Genomic DNA, 22,150 nt, shown 5'->3' on the forward strand with positions numbered 1-22,150 from the left:
GTGCGCCATTGGCTACTGACAGACATCCTAAGGACATCATCAGTACCGCTGCAAGCACGTAATCCTCCTGTGGACCACAGCAGAGATATTGGCCAATAGATGTGGACATTCTGACACACTCTGTACAGTCCAGAGGTATACACAGAACCCCTTAGTGCAGAACATGTTGACCAAGCCTGACAATATGGATGTTAACAGCCGTGTAGATGGGTATAACACATAACGACTGGTATACATTCGCCCCCATAGGTTATGCATTCACACACCTCTGTCTGTCCTGACACATAATAACTGCTGGTACAGAGGTGCCATGGACACGTACGACCCACTAGATATTGACATACATCTGTACAGCATCTCATCACTCTGTCTGACATACATGACTGTTAAGGGTGGCCCGGTAGCAGTACATCTGGAAAGTATCTGGACATACGACTAAAAAGCAACACCAACAATTTGAAACAAAGGATCACAGACCGGCCAGCACTGGAAACTGCAAGCTGCTATCAACCACACACCAAACGAATGTGACCTAGGTTTCATCTTGGACTTAACAAAGCACTGTGAAGGCTACAGGCAGACTGACTCAACATTGGCCTACATCTCCTATGGGGGAATGCACATGTACCTACATATATATAGCAGGCTCTACAGGCATGTCACAGCACAGGTTAAGATACACCTGTGTGAAAGTGCATAACCACAACCAATGTGAACACTGCCACAGCCACATATGGTAAGCTAGCATAATATTACAGTATATGGACTGTCTGTTCAACACCATCCTCATATGTGCCACTCACACACTGACCCTACATATTCTGAGCTGCTACACAGTGTGGTCTGATGCCTGTCTGTGTTATGGGATGTGTGTGTATGGCCCTACAAACATGTAAGCCAATATGGTAACATACAGTGGAGCAGCATGTAACATCAGATTGGATGGGACCTAGGATAATGACATCTACCACAGTCTGTACACAGGCCAAGGTACATATTAACAATACACACACTGTCAGCATTCACCATAAGTACACAGACCTCAGTACTATACAAACAACCACAGACTGTCCAGGTCATGTCATCACATATAACTCCAACTGTACATAACATGTGTAGCAGTCTGATATCTCACTGGCTTGTTATCAGATATAATGACACTAATGATGGTGTACAGCACATATGCACCTCTTAATGCATGACATATGTACAAAGGTTGACAGAGTTGTGGCTGGAGCACATACATAGGGCCAATATTGACATGTTGCTGTGATAACCTCATACATTTACTGTTGTAACAGGGTTTGTTGCAACATATGTCCTATGAGGGATATGAGGTCAGTAACTGTCACGGCTTTCACCATCTACAGACTGCAATCCTCACACTGCCTTCTGCAGTTCATAGATAGATGCTCTGTGGGTAACACATGCAACCAAAGGCACAACACATTGCCCAGTCTGCAGATGACGCTACAGATGGGGATTCCTCATAAACATAGAACTGACATGGCAGGTATTAAAACATATAGGACAGCCATATCCACACACACACACACACACACACACACACACACACACACACACACACACACACACACACACACACATAAACACACACACTGTTAAACCAACATTACTCCAAATGCAGTATAGCAGCACTTACAGTCTGTAGTCAGGTCAGGCACATCTCCTGCTGTGTGTTGCCCTGTTTCCACAGTGTATGTTTTTAGAGGAAAGTCCCCAATCCATCTGAGATGCTGTTTGCCAAAAAACAGCTCTAGTTCCTGCTCACAGTGAATGAAAAGGGCCAACACAAACATGATGTTCCTAGATACTGGAGTGTGCTTCCATGCAATTGGCTATGGGAATGTTACCGCAGCTGTTCTGCATGCAATCAACTAGGGGTGGGCTGCAATTCATGCAGAAGCCACCAGCTGATCATGAGCATCACTTAAAATACACATGCTGCTGCCTATGAAAAGCAGGTGTAGGTCTCCACATCCACCAGAGAGGGAGTAAGAGAGGCAGACAGAGGCATTGACAAGTCAGGGAGTGGCGGGAGAGTAAAACCTAAGCATGTTTGTGTCACACACCTACCAGCACAGGGCATCAAACACCTGATGACTATGTAGTGCTATCACAGTCCTATGCAGTTTCTGAATGCACCACATAGGTTATCTGTTGTGGAGTCCTCAGAACATATATGTGATGGTGAGTGACATCAGCAACAGGGATATGGTAGCTATATGGTAGGTGAAGTACATGTGCCTGTCCGCATGAACAGGTGCCAGCGTCAACACAGCCACACTCTCACAGGGACGCACACACAGTGGCACACTTGGCAGGGCCAGGGTTACAGCTCATCACTAGTGAGATTGCCACAACACATTACTGTGCAGGTATCACATGCACCACATGGGTCATACAGAGGTTCTATGGGAAAAAGGTATGGGGAGGTGTCTGGCATCAGACAGCATGCTTCAGTCTGCCACTGGGGTTTTAGTGAGTGTGGATGTGATCATATGCATCATACAGCGCACACACAAACACACAGAGTGCCAGTACTAACATGCATGGGTGTATTTATGCACGGGTATGTGGTTGGCGACTGAGCCAGATGGCTATACAAGGCTAGGTGATTGGAGTGTGTTTCCATGCAATTGGCTATGGGAATGTTACCACAGCTGTTTCACATACAATCAGCTAGGGGAGACCTGCAATTCATGCAGAGACCATCAGCTGATCATGAGCATCACTTAAAATAACTATTGCGTGTGGCCAATGCTGTGCATCACTTGCCATGTATGTGTTCCTTAGTCCATGACATGGACAGTGTCCGGGATGTGCACACCTTCCACATGCATGTACAGTGACATGTGGAACTGTCCCTGGGGTGTCGGGCCCATATTGTGTGCACAGATTATCATCAGATGTGCAATTCTTGGCCACCTGTGGCAGGAACTGGTAATGGACAGCAGGTTGCCCCTGCACCTACATTGATAGCATGCTAACAACATTCCCTGGTGTCAGTGACATCTGTCCATACAGGGCATGTTTTCAGGCATGGTATGTCCTTTGTGGGTCACATGTGATGGCATCACATGTGTTGCAGGTGTCCAGTGGGGAGCATGGGGAAGATGCACTGTCTGCATGTATGTGCCTATTGGACAGATGGATAGGGTGCTATGCCCTCTGTAGGCCACTGCATTCACTCCATAGTTACTATCAGTTGCCAGTATGCAGTGTACTACACACATATTGGCTGTTGCCTCGGCATGTGTGTGTGTGTGTGTGTGTGTGTGTGTGTGTGTGTGTGTGTGTGTGTGTGTGTGTGTGTGTGTGTGTGTGTGTGTGTGTATGAAACATGGGATGAGAGTGTGCCCTGGGTAATACTGGGGATGCTAACTGTGATTGCCTGGACTTGATGTCACATGTATGGGTATGGATTTGCACCCCAGCCTCTCGGCTATTTCACATCTGTTATCCGTGTACAGTGAACATTGTGATATATACTAGGGCCACCATATAAGAAATTTGCAAAACCTGCTCTACGTTGGGCCCAGGTGTCACACACTCACACCCACCTCCACACAGGATATGAGTCACAAACACACACACACACACACACACACACACACACACACACACACACACACACAAACACACATACACACACCTGGCATGTCTGCGAGTAGAACCCTTGCCTAACTAGTTTATTACACTACAGCACTATGTTGGTATAGTACATGCCACAGAGATTACTGGAGTACCCTTTCCCCAAAGGTGTATATCACATTGGCTGACATCAGCAGGATAGCCAAAGTAGGGCACTCGAGATGTACTTACTGTGATTAGCCTTAAATGCATTGTACTCTACACAGACATTAGAACACACAAAACATCCACAACCAACTTGTGTGGGTATAGAGCCCTTAATACAGGTCGACAGCACACTATAGCATGGAGTTGTTATAGGATGCACCACAGGGACTACTGGCAAACTCTTTCCCCAAAGGTGTATATCACATTGGCTGACATCAGCAGGATTGCCAAAGTAGGGCATTTAACATGTATTGAGTGTGACTAGCCTAAAATGCATTGCTTCCTACACAGACATTGGAACACACACAAAACATCCAGACCTGCCATGGGTGGGAATATAACCCTACCAGATTTCAACATCACACTCCACCAGTACACAGGTATGGCATGAGCTACAGAGATTACTGGGCTACAACCTTCCCAGAGGTGTATTTCTGGATGGATGACATCAGCAGCCTTGCCAAATTTGAGCATTTCACTTGTAGGGAGTGTGACTACCCTAGAAAGCATTGCTCCCTACACAGAGAGGTACACACACACACATGCCATGCTTGGGAGTAGAACACCTATCTAACTACTTTATCACACTACAGCTGCATGCAGTTACAGGATGCACTATGGAGATTACTGGGCTACACCCTTCCCAGAGGTGTATTTCTAGGTGGATAACATCAGCAGCCTTACCAGAGTAGAGCATTTAAATTGTAGGGGGTGTGACTACCCTAAAAAACATTGCTTTCTACACAGACACACACACAAGGTTGCTAAGGCTGGGGTTTGAACTCCTACCTCACTAGTTTTTTACACTATAGCAGTGCACAGTTATGGCACATGCTACAGAGATTATTGGGATACAATTCTCCAAAAGGTGTATTTCACAGTGGATGACCTCAGCAGGCTTGTCGTAGTGGGGCTATAGGGAGGGCAGTGTGTGTGCATGGGCCATAACCCATTCATCTAGGGGTTTACATGCCACATGCGGGCACAACCTGGGTTTTACTTCACAGGTACATGTATGCAGCTGCTAGATGACTACTTTCTTGCACAGTCATGTTGCACAGCTGGCACGTGCACCACATACCCTGTAATGCTGACAGGTACCGGTGGCTAGTATCTGCAGTGAGTGACATCTGACCCTTGTGTTGTTGTGACCCTTTGCCTGTGTGCTGGGTGGGACAGGCCTGGATGGCTCCTTGTCACAGTCACCCTCTTCCACACATCTATGTATGTCTACCTTTGGCTTTTTATATTGTGTTGTGCTTACATACATGCCTGTAGTCCTATCCACTGTGTGTGCAAAGCATGAGTGGGGCATACTGAGGAGTGTCTGCACTAACATCTGCGGCTGCCAGATATGTCTGGTCCACTGGTGTTTGCAGACATGACCTTCATGTGTTAAGTGTGTGAGCATGCCCAGTATGACCTTTCAGTATGTTGTTGACTGACATTGCCTTCATTTCTCTAAGTGTGTGGGCATGCCCAGTATGGCTGTCTGTATTGAATGTGTGGATCAAGTCCAGGTTGTTTGTACTGCAGTGCTGACCTTTGTGTTGTATACCTATAGGTAGCATGCTGTCTCTGCAGGGTACCCCTCTATCATTTGGCATGGACTTTTACTACATTTCTACATTTCTACGTAGGATGGAGGGGGCACACCTGACTATTTCTACATTTCTACACAGGATTGGGGGCACACCTAACTGTTACTATATTTCTACGTAGGATGGGGGGGGACACCTGACTATTTCTACATTTCTACACAGGATTGGGGGGGCACACCTGACTGTTACTATAGTTCTATGTAGGATGGGGGGCACACCTACGATTTCTACATTTCTACACTGTGCAGCTGAAAGCCCTCCAGGTGTAGCATCTCTAGTAAGGGTCGAAAACGTATGTAACTTTGTGGCATTAAGCTTTTGGATTTGTGACTCTGCTTTTTTTCGTCTTCACTTTGAATAAAGTGTTACAATTGGGTTTCAGACCTTTATTTGGATTTCCTAGCAAGCTTTTCGCTTTGGTTTTACATTTCTACACTGGATTGGGGGGGGGGGGCACGCCTGCCTGTTACTATATTTCTACATAGGATGAGGGGGGCACACCTGACTATTTCTACATTTCTACGCAGGATTGGGGGGGGCACATCTGACTGTGACTACATTTCTACATAGGATGGGGGGGTCACACCTGATACTTGTACACATTTGCTAGGACTGTACTGGTATGTCGGGTAGTCCATTTCAGTCTGTTGACTTACCTATCGTGCTCACTAGAGGCATACCAGTGTACTACAGATCTTAGCTTTTAATTACCTACATATTAGTTTCTGACTTCCTACCCTTCAGAATTGACATCCCACTGCTTGACCTGCTGTGGTCTGTCTGTGTAGGCCTGGGGGGAGGTTACCCATAGGCCTCCTTCAGAGGCCATAGCACCACCTTTGTTTGTGTTTGTCTACACCTGTCCTGCTGGCTGTGACTGTTGTTGGGTACGTGACCCCCCCCACTGGCATGTTTGAGTCACTTACCTTGTGGGTGTCCCAGTATTGAGGGTGGTGCTGCAGGGCTGCCTATGTCGGATGCACATAGTACATTCCCTACACATGGTTAGGCACAGGTAGTGTAATGTTTGGCATCCCTTTTACTGTATGTGAGAGTCAGAGAGAGGTGTTATTCCCTGGGTCCCTCCTGTGTCAGTGTATGTGCTATGCGCTGCCTCTGTCCCAAGGCCAGGGCATACTGGGCATGCCTCCTTCTGCCTACTGAGGCAGGCTCAGGTTGTTCCTCCTCCGAGTCACTCTGTGCCTGTGCAGGGCTTAGTAATGGTGGGGGGCTGTGTGGCCCTGCCCCATGCTGTTCCTGCTGCAGCTGTTTCAGCAGGATCATATTGTGTAGCATGGTACATACGATGACAATTTGGGTACATGTAGCTGGTAAGTACTGCAAGGCTCCACCGATGTGTCCAGGCACTGGAAATGTGACTTAAGCATCCCAAACACATGCTCTATTATAATTCTGGTCTGTGCATGTGCCTCATTATGGAGTTCTTGTTCAGGTGTGTGTGCATTTCTGATGGGTGTCATCAGCCATGGCTCCAGTGCGTATCCAGCATCCCCCCACTAGGTGACCGTCAGGGATGTCCCCATTGGCAAATCTCTGGTACAGCTGTGTCAGATGCCAGAAGTGGGAATTGTGATAGCTTCCAGGGCAGCCAGCACACACATTCATTATTCTGCCCTGAGCATCACACACAACCTGGCAGTTGATGGAGGGGAAACCCTTGCGGTTGATGTAGAGCCTACCCCACTCATTGGGTGGTGCTTTGATGCATATGTGTGTGCAGTCTATAGCACCAACTACCTCAGGGTATTCTGCTATTTGGTGTAAAAGTTGCATATTGCTGGCCAATGCCTCACGGGTGTTGGGGAAATATACGTGCTCACCAGCATGTGCTGACATGGCATCCAGGAACTGGTGGAGTACCCTGGAGGCTGATGCCTGTGAAATCCCCATCATATCCCCATTTGGCCTTTGGAAGGTACCTGTAGCTAGTATTCTTAGGCCTACACATACCTTGGTATCCACTGGGATGGTTTCCCCTCTGTTAGTTCTGTGTGTGAGGCATGGCCAGCACAGCTCAACGATTTGCTGTAGGAAGTCCCTGTTCAACCTATAGCGCTCCACTATCTCCAGCTCATGTAGCCCCTGGTAGGTTACTCTGGGTCTGTACACTCTTCCCCATCTCCTCACTGTGGGTTGGTGGACAGCATTCATATCATCACCACCCTCAGCATCTTTTACAAGTTGTTGTATGATAGCTATTGCAGCCCCTATCATTTTGCTGTACTGCATGTTAAAAGTTCCATGCTTGTTTACACGGGTGGTGTAGAGTGTGAGAAAATGAGAGGGGAAGGTGTTTGCATAGTTTATAGTAGTGTTCTGGGCTGGGCTAGTCTGCTGCCTGTGTAATTGGCTGGTTCTGATACATTTCACCTGCCAGCTAAGCTAGTTCTCCTTGATTACCTTTCTACTGCTGTTTTCCCTTCCCATTGCCTTTCTGTTTAAGCCCGTGTGCGCGCCACCAAACAGAGTGTTCAGATGTGTACACTGCTGCTATTTCCTGGTCTAACTTCTTTTTTTTTTTTCCTGTAAATCCCGGTGCATGGTACGCACACCCGCTTAGGCTTTGTAAAGAGTGCTAAGCAGCTTTAGACACACCCCGTAGCTTAGCTGTGCTAAGTTAGGAGCAATCCCGAGCCACAGGGCTCCAATCCACTTATAATATGCCTAACACACCCCCCATGATGTCACTTAACTCCTAGACTTGCACCAAGCTATTCCTACTCTTACACTGTTGGGACCTGACTTACAGGCTGGGGAAAGCTGGGATTCACTATCCTTCCCCTCATTTGCATAGGATTTCCTGCTAATGCATAGTTACATGTCTCACACTGAGCATCCCCCCTTAGCAGCCACTACTGTCTGGCCAGGTTGTCTTCTGCCTGCCACTGACTTGCATGACAGAATAGTGATTTTAGTTAGACTGCTTATTTTAGGTTTATTTTATTACTTTCCCCCCGATCCTGTTTACACGCCACTGCCCTACACTTACACAGTCGAGATCAGCTATAAAAAAATAAAAGTTGATTTTTGTATTTTTTTTTTGTTTGCAATGTCAGTGGCATTATACTTTGCCATTTGTATGCTTACTACATTATATGCAGCCTTTATTTGGGGCTGTCACAGCTCTGTTTTGGATTTTGCAGAAATGTAGTCGGTTACTAACCGAGTACATTTCTACAGATAGCACTAGTCCTGCACTGACTGTTGCAAGCTTCCTGGATTGCAAAATCACCTTATTTGCATAGATTTCTCCTGCAAATGGGGTAAATTGCATACCAGGGCTTAGTCCGTGCAGGATTAGTGCAGGAGCGCTCGTGCACACCCCTGCAGGGTGTTCCTGGATTGCACGGCAGACATATTGCCTGCTTGAGCTCCTTCACCGATCTTGCACTCCATGCAAGCTTTTGAGAATCTGGTGGCATATCTTTTTCTTCATTATTATAACTTGTAACTACAGATAAACAGCAGTACTATACAAAATCTGTGCTGGTATCTCAGTCTTTCAAAGCTTTGCATCGGTAGTCTGTAAAACATGCGTTTTACCAAATAGATATGCGTGAGATGAATGAGGCTTACTTTGAAAAGGTAGTGTACATCATTTAGAAGAGATATGAAGAAATAGTTTTTTACAGTACTAATGGTAAGCATTTTCTTTAGTCTTTCTAAGAAGGCAGTAGGGTGACATGTGCAAGGAAATAAAATGATGACTTAGACATTCCTTATGAATGAAAGTAGGAATATACAGCCTATAAAAAAGCATACAGAGAGACCACATAGCCAAATGCTGATTATTTATTCATTCATTTATTTATTTATTGGTTAAGTAAATCGAACCAGTGAGGCCTATTTTCAGTCACAACCTTGTTACACAACAGAAGAAAATCGAAGAATAAACAAAATACTATACAGTACAACAATGAGAAAAGCTATTGCTTCTCTTAATATGAACTACAAGCAATACACAAATAACAGTAACAGGCAACATTTCACACACCAATTGATATAAGAATTTAGTATTGTCCAGAAAATTAATGTCACATAAGATAAGGCAGTTAATTCAATAGTAGTAATGATAAATTATTAACTGATCAGTGAAATATATTAACAAACACAACTGTTTCTATGGAGTGTATTAACAAACATAGTTATTAACCTAAGATTTTTGTACCTCCATAGCAGATGTATTCTAGGTAATGCTGGTTTGAAGGGAAATAGATAAGAAGAATAAATTATTATAAAGAAAGAAAAATACTATAGACATGGAACTACATAGAAGGAGGATTATGTTCCATTTTCTTATCCACATTAATAAATAAGTCTGTACTTTGGAACTGAGGCACTTTGCCATTTAGTTGTAATACAGTTAAGTCAAAGAACCCAGACCAAGTGTAGTATCACATGTTACCTTGTGAAACGGGATTGTTTTCAATGGTGGTTATTATTACAGTTTTTGAGCATTCTTCTGAGGTACTTAAAAACATTATACTTTGTAGATCATTAAAATGTCTAGAGCTTTCTAAAGTTTAACTAATATCTACATTGTAGATCTATGAACAATATGCTTGGAGATAGATGCATTTCTCTTAACAGTTTTTGATGGTTGTACTGTCAACACTGGAAATGATACATTAATTTGTTTTAATGTTAGGTGGGTGGGTAATGGCAATAAAATGCAGTCTGAGAACAGACTAGAAATGTAAACTTCTGGTTACACCCCCACTTGTTTTAAGTACTGCTATGTAATACATTCTGATTTCATTATTTTGGAAACATTCCTCTAAGCTTCAATAAAAGCCTTGATGATACCATAGTCTGCCATACTAACAGGGCTTTATTCTAGAATACTAATTAGGAGAGCAACTCTCACCAGGTGCACTAAACAGCAATCACAGTTATGCATGATACTGTAGAACAGAATAACCTACTTTAGAGACTGGGTTTATTGCATATCAGCACCCAGGGCATGAATGTACAAGTAATGCTCGCTGAAAAATGTGTCCACAGCTTTACAACAGCATATCAAGCTGCTGTAGAGCTTGGACTGAGAAAAGTGCTTCTACTGTTTAGCGAGTGTAAAATATATAAAAGAAAGAATAACAAAAGTGTGCGCGTGTTTATGCCTGTGTGTGTGAGTGTATGCATGCATATGAGTGAATGCGAGAATGATTGAGCCATTATTTTACACTCGCTAAGCAGCGAGTGTAAAATATAAATATAAAAGAAAAAAGTGTGTGCATGTGTATGTCTTTACTTCTGCATGTGTGTTTATGTTTCTGTCTCTGTGTGAATGCATGCATGAAAGCGAGGTGTGTGTGTGCGAGTGAGAGTGTGAAGAGTGAAAGCGATTCAACACGGCAGTAGCAGCACTCAAGGGGTTTATGTACCTCTCTTCTCTTAGATTAGTTAAATGAATAAAACATAAAATAAAGGGGGAGGAAAGGCTCAAAACAGGACCTTATTCCTGTTTAAAAAAATCACAAATTGGCTGCAATAGTAGGACTTGTGTTAGCATGCATTTTCTGAAGGGTAAAGTTGTTTGAGTGTTGGAGAGGGTATCTGTATGATAGAGGGAGAGACAGTGAAATTGACAGACCACTGGCAGTAGCCGATAACACATACCTCTCAAGCTTTTAGCTAAAAAAATGGGGATAAAGCCTGAAATAAAGGGGGAACAAAGTCTCCAAAATAGGAACAGAGTTTAAATTAAAACATTAAAAAGTAAGTTAAAAACAGGATTTGTGTTAACATGAATTTTTTGAAGGAAATAAAGACTGAAAGTCAAATGTATGTCATTATTTAGTGAATTCAATACCCAAATGACTGACAAAAAAAACATTTTAGCATAATAGACCAAAACATAAAGCAAACATCTAGATATTTTTTAAATATGCTATATTTTGGATGTAAAATGCTTCCTCTAACACCATTTACATATACTACAGCAACTTAGAAACGTTAGGCAGAGGAACTATTTTACATCCAAAATATATAAAAAAATATAGTAATAAAAGAAATATAAATAAGTAAGTAAAACAGCAATTTTACAGAAATCACATTCTCTAAGCACAAAAATGCCCTCCAGGGTGTGTGTTAATGTGTAATTAATGCCCTTCCAGGGGTATAGAGGCCCTATTCCTGTGGCTTTGGGTCTCACTCACAATACCCCTGGGTGGGCATTAATTACACATTAACACACACCCTGTTGGGCATTATTCTTTGCTTATTGATCTGGCCACCTTATGCAACTGTAAATGAAATATCCCATTCCTATGTAACTTTATGACTGAAATGATATCAAATCCTCCAGTGGCATGGCCACTTTTTCTCCTTTCTAAGTATACCACAAAACGTGAGTCAGCCACACCAGCAGAAGGGCAAAAACAGGATCTGGCTTCTGGGATATAGTACTTTAAAAAAAAATTAAAATAATATAAAAATTGGCAGGTACTTTTTTCATAATAAGGTGTCCTGTGGTATATTTAGCACCACAATGTTAAAAAACAAGTATGCTCAACAGCTGATAGAAAGTAATTCTCACGAAAGGAATATACCTAGAAATCTGCTTCTCAAAGACACTATTGGAACCATTTGTGACAATGCATATGTTTTCTGGATACAATTTTCTGTTTACTGCTTGAAAGCATTGTACAAATTAATACTGTCCTCGTCATGCACAGTAGCAGACAAATTCTCTGTAAATATCTGGCTTCTCATTTCTTTTTTATAAATAATTGTACACAGACATGCAAGCTTCAAAACAAATCCCACTCATTTTCAATGTTTTAATTCATATCATACATCAGATTGACTTTTTGGTAAGATTTCTGCTTCACAGCTCCAGGGCTTGGACTTTAGTCCAACATTCAGGTCATTGTGAAATTTGCATGTTCTCCTTAAGTTCTCATTTAAGTCTTTATGGGTATACTGAAGACAAAAAAAAAGATAAAGTAAAAAGTAAAAACTCATGGGCATTCAAAAGCCATACATCTGAAACACTGGTATGTGATTAGGGAGACATTTGTATATATTTGATGTGATTCAGCTACAGGAGATTTAAGGAATTACAAAGTAAAGACTCACTCTTTCTTGCAAGTTTACAAAATAGTTTGTCTGTATGACCTTTTCACCCTTTGGTTTGGATATTATTTGAGATATTTTCCAATGTAATATGTAATATTTATGGACATCACACTTGCTTTTAATCTCTGTATTTCTAAAGTATAGCCATAAACCCACTTATGCTATACTGATAAAGTCAGAAAAAAGGCTGAAACATGGCATGTCTGTAGGTAGTGAGGTTTGATTTTATTGTCCTGGGCATAACCATAAAAAGTAAAAAGTCAAAAGTCATGGACATTCAGATGCCATGTAGCCGAAATACTAGAATGTCTTTAAGGGTTCATTTGCATATATCTCATGGGTCTCCACTCCAGGATGTTTCAGGCATTACACAGTGAAGATTCTAGCTTGGTTGGAGCTTTCTTGAAATATATGCATATATAAATATATATATGGTCACATGATATTATTTGAATGTAAAGTTACATTAAAAATACTTTTTTCAATCTACTGAACATTCAAATTCTGCTTTTTTCATTTTTTACCTATGACATTTCATAATATAGTATGTTTCTTGAGTTTTCAGGAGAGTTTGATATGTAGTGAGGCTATAACTTTCTAGTATTGTTTTGGGAAGATTTCAGTGCCTGTGTATAGAATTGTGCAATAGTGCAGGCAATTTAGTTATTTCTTGTTTGTACAGTCTCCAAATTATTTCTTGTTTGTACAGTCTCCAAATTACTGCGGTGGTAGTGCTGCGGTAGCGTTGTCACCTCACAGTAAGATGTTATCCTGTTCGATTCTCAGCTAGAGCATCTTCTGTGTGGAGACATGCGTGAATAGGCGTATCTTCGTTGAAGGTTGTGCGTCAGAGCTGGCAACTCGGCAAGTAAAAATCTACTGCCAATCATTAATGGACCTGAGTTCTGCTGTGGCAACCCCTAACTGGGAAAAGCTGAAAGACAACAACAACAGTCTCCAAATTAATTTATCAATATCTATAGCTATCTATATAGGTGCAGGTTGTAGGGGATGCAGCCTTCACATAGAGTGTGCTGGGGAGAGCTTATCCCCTCCAAAAAAACTTGAATTATTGGATGTATCTGGTGTGGATAGAACATGTCTGTTGCATTGACTTTTGATGTAGTGACGATTCTTTGAATTCACAAACACACATATACACACACACACACACACACACACACACACACACACACACACACACACACACGCGCACGCACACACACACACATGCACACATGCACATAAATGCATGCGCGCGCATGCACACACACGTGTATACACACACACACACACACACACACACACACACACACACACACACAGACAAAGACACACACACACACACACACAGACAAAGACACACACACACACACACACACACACACACATAGACAAAGACACAGACACACACACACACACACACACACACACACACACACACACACACTCACACATATTTCTTCTTGCTGTAGCTGTCTGCCTTCAGTGTTCTCTTGCTTAATGTCTATGTAGTCTGGTTTGTTGTTGATGCTGTACTGCACCCCTTGATGGTATAATGGCTGGCAGGGCAGTGAACATCAGAATATTATGCAGAGGATGCTGGGTAATGCTCCTTCAAGTTGGAGCAGAGTTTATGATTATAGGTTTAATTTTGGGCATAATCCATAACACCAAATCAGAAGGATCATTCCCTACATATGGGCTAGGTTTGTAAAGGCTCCAGGGCCATTAGCCTAATGCACACCTATGCACCTATGAACAAACAGATTTCCGAAGGTGGTGGAGACATAGCACATATTATACCTCTTGTATCAGTGTGAATGGTTTCTATGGTATGTATCCTGGCAAATAATATTTGGTCAGAATATCTAATGTTTTGATAAAATATTGTTTTAAGGAACTCTAAAGAGCAAATTATTGCTTGAATGGAGCATGCAAAGGATTGTGAGCAGGGGAAATAAAGGAATGTAATGTGAAGCTGTGTAACTGTATTCGCACAGAGTATATTTAGAATATTACAATGAAATCTTAACAGCTGCCTTAACAGCCATGGGATACAGTGTCAGTGCTATTCATGACAAATTGTCAGTCACTGACAAAAAATAGCCATTTGATTACAGAGAGGTGCTAAGGTGGAATATCCACGAGTGTGTAATTGTGGTGGGGGTATTTTACTAAGGTGTAAGTAATGTTTTTTGGTGGATTTAAATTTAACTTCTGATAAGAATAGATATAACGATACATGATGCTTATTTAACGTATCGAATACATGTGTTTTATTTTATTTTACTTATATTGGTTATTCAGAATCTAACACTAATGCATATAGGCCATTTTTCAGTTTCACCTCTGGGGATAACAACAAAGATAATAATAAATTTATTTTAGTTTATTTCCTTAATGGGTTTAGATGAATACCTAAGAGTTGAATATTCCACATACTGGATGGGCTGGGCATGACAGCAGACTGTATACATGTTGTTTATGACGTTGCTGACCATCAGGGGGCCCACAACTGAATGTTTGGGACTTCAGCTTTAAATGGCTTCACCTTAGAGAAGGTATCTAACAGTGAACTGGATAAGTACACTCAGTTAGATAGTTTTGAAGCCAACTAACTACTAATGTCTCATTGACATTATCACCAGCTTTAAATTTATCCTAAGTGTATTACACAACATAAGAACATTTGTGATTTAAATACTTAGCAGTAATTTGATTTTCATACATAAATGAGCCTATATATATATATATATATATATATATATATATATACATATATATATATATATATATATATATATATATATATATGTAGGTTCATAGGTTGATACTAGGCTATCTGCCCTAGGGCATTTACAAGCCTAGCCAGAGTGTGTTTGGCTTTCGCCACCCTTCTTAGATTAGTTGACTGTGCCTCTGTATAGTAGGTCACAGAAGATAGCCCATTTAAGGTTAGTTTACCGTGCCTCTGCCTAGCAGTGACACAGAAGAGATTCCAGGGGTAAATTTACGATCTCCCATCCAAACGTCAAGATTCTTCTTGAAGAGGGTCATTGAGGGGCTCTGTCTGACATGGATTGGGATTTTGTTCCAGAGTGAGGGGAGCCTCTGGGATATGAATCTGTCCCTCCAGCATGTTCTATTTATTTCTGTGCTGAAGTTTAAGTCACTGGAGCGTGTAGTTTTGATGGATTTGGATTTCTTGAGGTGGAGCATGTCCATTAATTCTGGGTTGGACATGGCTTTATACATCAGGCACAGATCGCCTCTGAGTAGGCGGTAAGCAATTGAGTAGAGCTGGAGTTTCTTTAGCCTAACTGCGTAGGGCATCTGTTTGAGTCCCTTGATCCTCTTGGTGAGGTACTTTTGGGGTCTTTCTAGTTGTAGCAGGTGTCTGGTAAGGTACATCCCAAATGGGGCATTGTATTCAATTATGGGCCTGATGAGTGATGAGTAGAGGGGCACAATGACCTCTCTTGATCTAGATGTGAACCCCTTTGTGATAAGGTGGGCTGTATAGAATGTCTTTCTAACCACTTTGGCAATGTGATTGTCAAAGGAGAGATTGCAATCTACTTGGGTCCCCAAATCCCTAATTACTTCTTCCAGATTAATGGATTACCACCTATGTGGTAATTTGTGGACACTTTGTTTTTCCCAAAGGGGATGACTATGCACTTTTTGCCATTTAGCTTTAGGCCATGGCTCTGGCACCAGTTATCCGTCTCTGTGAGACCTTTTTGGAGGATGCTTGTGTCAGCTGGCGAGTCGATTATGGCCCCCAGTTTGCAGTCATCTGCAAACTTTGTCAGCCATAGTCCTTCTGTGTTAGCCTGTACCTCAGAGAAATATATACCGAACAAGAGAGGTCCCAGGACTGAGCCTTGTGGGACGCCACTTGTAACTGGTTTAGAGTCTGACATGGCACCTGCAATTCTGACCATGTGGTTTCTATCCCTAAGCCAGTTTGCAACCCATCTTGTGACATAGGGGTTGATATTTAAGCTGGTGAGCTTATTTATGATGCCCGAGTGAGGTATTGTGTCGAAGGCTTTTGCAAGGTCAAGGTAGGCTTTGTGGACTACCTTCCCTTCGTCTATGGCCTTGGTGACTGTTTCAAAGAAATTGACCAGGTTCAAGAGGCAAGATCTGCCCTTAACAAAGCCGAATTGGGTAGGATCCAGTGTTTGGAGGTTCCCAATGTCTTTGTTTATGAGTTCCATGATGATACGTTCCATAGCTTTGCAGACCAGGCTAGTTAGGCTTATAGGGCGATAGCTTCCGGGGTCCGTTTTATATATGTATATATATATATATATATATTTTATTGTTTAACAGGGTAAGCATGCACTTGGACAACATGGGGAAATTTAACCTTTTCCCCACTGTAGTGCAATCCCGGAGATGATATATTTAGTTAGGGGGTATGGGGTTTGTAGCCCCCCACTTGGGTGCATTTGGCATACTGCAGTGTGTTTCCTCATTCCATGTTGGCCAAGTGTATACTTACCCTGTTAAAAAGTTTGGTAGTGTGATCATTCAGTAAATTAACAGTTTGGTGTTGTAGTCTCGGTAAAGTCGTCTTCTGGTAAGTGAGCTTTCAATTATTAGAAACAGAGCACACACACACACACACACACACACACATATATATATATATATATATATATATATATATATATATATACTCAGCAGTTCATTCAAGTTACAGGAAAGGTTCTTTATGTCTAAGCCTATTTCACAAAGAAATATTGGTTCAGCTCTGGTAGGGAACACAGTTGTGGATTTACCACCTATAACATTTCTTAGCTGAAGATCTAATGGCCCGGTAAGCAGAAAAAATGCAACTGATATGGTTTGCACTTGTCCTGATGTACATTTGCATGTTTGACTACATTTCTTGTCCCTGATTAAATGTATCCCGTATCCAAATATTCAGAATTCTATACACTTTCAAACTTGGGATGTTCTGCCTGTATACATTCATAGATAAACCTTGCTTGCAAGTTTAATCATTTGTCTGTGTTTAAGTAACTAACCAACATATAATCTACATATGATAGTGATGTGGAAAAATATGGCATTATCTGTCTTCATAACATACAGAGATGGACCTCTGACCATAACTCAGATGGCCTGCATACGATAGGTAGCCCCAGTGTTAGAGGACTTGGCCAAAGAAGACAGAGAAATGATGAAGCATTGTTTTTCATCTCTCTCTGGTGGATGGGAGCACTGTGCCCCTTGGTTTTATGTTTCATCTTTCTGTTCATGACCTGGCGAGACCTGATGAGAGTTGTCCTCTTGCTAGGTAGTTGAGGCTGCTGTGGGAGCTGCATCACCCACCCATGTGAGTATGTCCCCATGCCACTCCTTTTGCATATCCATCCCTTGTCACTTGCTGATGCATAGGTAATGGAGTCATGACTTAAAAAAGATAATAATGGTTGCCTAGACAAGAGTTACAACATGATAAGTGTTGATCCTCTCAGGAAATTAATAGGCTTGCTCATAAAAGTAGGGCCAGATGGTCAACAGGTGTGAGCCAAAAATGCTACGAGAAAGAAAAAGTAGTGACACCAGCGTTTTATAGTGTTATAATGCCTTTTTGCAAATTATAGCAGTCACTGTGACTATTCTGTGTTCTGTTATACAAGTTAAATGCAAACTTCATTTAATATTTAATGTTTAAATTGCAGCAAAAATCTATCATCATTTAAACTCAGCGGACAAGACGGAGAGCATTATTATAGTTCCTGATTCTTGCTGTTCCACTGCCTTCTGGAATTACATTGCTTATGGGGTGTCGATGTGCTGGCATATTGGCTAAGGTCTTTACCTCACAAATACAAGGCACAGGGTTTATACTTACTACCAGCTGTTGTCTAGACTTGTAATAGCCCACAGACTTCTAGCCTAGTACTTACCTGTCAACATACCTCTCAAATTCTTAGCACAAGAAATCCAGACAAAGCCTAAAATAAAGACCCAAAAATAGGGACAGATTTTAATTAATGCTCTTATAAGCTTAGAAAGTTGCTAGAATAACAGGATTTGTGTTAGCATGCATTTTCTGATGGATATGAAATCTAAAACTTAAATGTATATCATTTAGTGATCTGGACATTAGACAGATACAGACCCTACATATGAATCAAGTGCTCAGTCAGAGCATAGCCCATTGTCAGATAGTTCACGCTTCACAATTCCTGAGATGTTACAGATTTGCAAATCACACTACACTTTCTCCTTACGAACATATTTTGCTGAAGCATTTCAATCATCTGCTGTTCCATGCAACATGCTTTCAAAAATATTAGAATAATATGTAAATATAATGGAACCAGAACAGTTTATACCGCAGTTTAAATGCACAGCTGCTGGGGAAAACCTGCAATTATGTCTTTCCTGCCAGCTGTAAATTATCAGGACAGGCTTCCTCTTTTATTCTTTCCTACAGTAAAAGCTGTTCAAAAGAGTGTATTTGCATTCCAACACTCAGAAGTTCCTGTGGTAAAAATCTAACACAAATTCCCTTATCAGTTTAATATTAAATAATATACTATCCTACATACTTAAGAGCACTGAAGTGTGTTGCTTTGGTGGCAACCAATGAGTTTACGTTGCAGCTCTAGATGGACAATTAGGACCAAACTTCCTTTTGCAATCTGTTTAGATAATACAAAATACAGGACTCTAATAACAAAGTACTCAGCACAAAGTAGTCTATTACTGATAGCACCTCTTAGAACAACCCTGCATACCAGGCTAATTTGTTTCATAGATTCATTTATAGAATTTAGTCTGGAATGATACTTAAGGAGTATATGAATAAGGAGTATATGAATATTGTAGTACAAGGTGTTATAAATGTGTAAGCTTTTAAAAATGTTTATAACTACATCAATTAAAAGACAGGAAATTGCAGGTGCTCTATATCAATTAATGTACTACAGAAAATAGTCTGCAAGGATACTTAACACTGACGTATTGCATTATAAAAACATTATACAGATGAATTAAAGAACTGAGGCCAAAACTGATGTCCGTTCAAAACAACAAACTAGGAAGCCAAACATCTGCATATTTTTCTTAGACAATGACTGCTCTGTATGGCAGGAAGAAATGGGTCTAAACTTTATTCTAACTGTCCTAGTGATGAGACAGCCAGAGAGTTTTTTTCTGGAAATAGTGTCATGAGTCTAGGCAGATTCTTACTTTTGTAAAATATATACTACTATGTAACGATGACAGGGTCACTCCTGATATAACAAACAAAAAAGAAATATTTTTCTATAAGTGCTGAGGCAAGTCGTAATGTCAGCTGCTCCATGATTCATTTAAATATGCCAATTATCTAGTCTGTACAGTTGTCATAAGAACATGTAACAAGCCAGCTTATTTTCCGGAACACTGCTACCCACTGTGGTTACCAATGAGCAGATAACAAGGCAGGCCCAGCTTTTTACAAGATTTGTCCTTGAGCCCTTCATGGCTTTTTTTATCTGTCTTTTGTATGGAAGGTAAAGGCAGGAGTGCCTACAGACCATTGTGTTGGATATCACACCCAAGATCCATAATGACTTGATGTTGGAAAGATCTCCTTAATTCAATCCTGGAAGATTTGTAGCTCATACCAGGTGCTATTCCTTCTTTCACTTCTTCAGTACATAGTGATATTATTTAGTGCACTCAGATACTGTGTGTGCTCCCGAGTGCCTGTGGTATCCTTCAGATGAAACATTAAACTAGGGTCCCATCTTCTTCAGTTGGTGGTAGCTCAGGTGGATATATAAAATTTGACAGCACGTAAGAGTCTGGAAGTTCCCCAATGTCCTGGCTAAATTTCCCTTAATAGTATAAATACCACCTCAGGTCTCCATTGAAAATAGGTCATTAGCCTAATGGGAATAACCCAGTCAATAAAAAATAAATAAATTAATAAAAATAAATAAATATCAGTTACTTTTCATACTTAGGACAATAACTATGGTCATTGGTGAATATCACCTCTAAAATAGAACATCGGCCTTCAGCCTCTAAATCAGCTATACCCCATCTGACACTCCCTGCCAGGACGTCCTCCTAAAAACAGGCTGTTGACAGGATAGTGCCATACCTTTTGCATTTGTCAGAGGATCAGTTCAGCAAAAGGTGTATGTAAAGCAAAATTATTTGAGTGGGAGTCAGTAAATATTCCCATTTAGCACCCCGAAACTGTGAAAAATAGTCATGTTTATGCTAAATCCTGGAAGAAATTCCAAAGTATTCTGCTTAGATAGTTAACATGTACTCTTGTCCATAATTTACAGGCAGCAGTTGTGGAAATGTTGACATTAACTGCTTCTGAATAAGGATTATACATGTCATCAAGAGAAATGTTAATTTAGCTTCCAAAATGCGACAGCCTACAAAGAAGATATCAGTGTGCTGGGAATGAACTTAGATAAGACTAGATATAAGCTAGCAAAAATGTTTGCAAACAGGTCACAGTCAGTTCATGCAACAGAAGTTAACCTGCTATTGTCTGACACCTGATAAGGTACATCCTTTTGGCTACATTGGTGCTATTATGAGAACAAAGGCCTCATAAAAATGTTGGCAGGTGTACATTTTGAAATCCTTCACATACTGCTACCAAAATGTTTTATTATACACAGAATAAATACATTGTATTACTGGAAGTCGATCAGGTTGTGAATTGTTACTTAATCCAGCTGATAAAACTAATAATAAATTCCAGGGAGACACACAGTGGCTTCCCTCAGTCGTTATAAACCTGAAAACTGTGTGCTCCAGGCTGTGTTCCTGCAGGAAGAAATTGTGATGAAATGATTGTCCTTTTCTGTTATGACAGAACTGCTCACAAATACCTCTGGAACACCTGCACAGATATAGACGTTAATAATGTATTCGGTGTTTATCTATTCCCTTTAGTCTGATGTCCAGATGCATTGCGAACAAATAATCTTTTAAAGATATGACTGATGAATTTCCTGGTTAAAGTAAACAGAGTCACAACAGCACGAGTATAATTTTTTTTCAAAAATCCAGTCAAATACTGGAGAAATAAAATGTTAGGAAAGAAGAACTTATTGTTACAATTTTCTATGTATGTATGTGTATATATGTATATATGGTTGTGTGTATGGGTACAGATACATATATGTAGGTATATTTATATGTGTGTGTGTGTGTGTGTGTGTGTGTGTGTGTGTGTGTGTGTGTGTGTGTGTGTGTGTGTGTTTGTGTGTGTGTGTGTGTGTATATATATATATATATATATATATATATATATATATATATATATATATTTGTATGTCAAAATTCCATGATTCTTAAGCAGTGAAGAAGATGTCTCTTTCCTACCCAGTTGCTGAGCAGAAAGGAGTGGATAATCACCAGATATAACTATTTTTTTACAATTTTCCATTGTAGCTACCTTGGTAGTAGAAGACAGGTCTCTAAATGCTTATAGGCTACAGTAATGGTTGTCAGGCACTTTTTTTTAGATTTTGGAGTCTAATTTCCTCTTAGGGTAAACAGTGGTTTTCTGCTATCCAAGGAAATCAATGAACAACAGTACAGATCATATATATATATATATATATATATATATA

This window comes from Protopterus annectens, chromosome 2.part0 (assembly GCF_019279795.1).
Source record: "Protopterus annectens isolate FY-2018-M chromosome 2.part0, PAN1.0, whole genome shotgun sequence".
NCBI classification, from domain to species: domain Eukaryota; kingdom Metazoa; phylum Chordata; order Ceratodontiformes; family Protopteridae; genus Protopterus; species Protopterus annectens.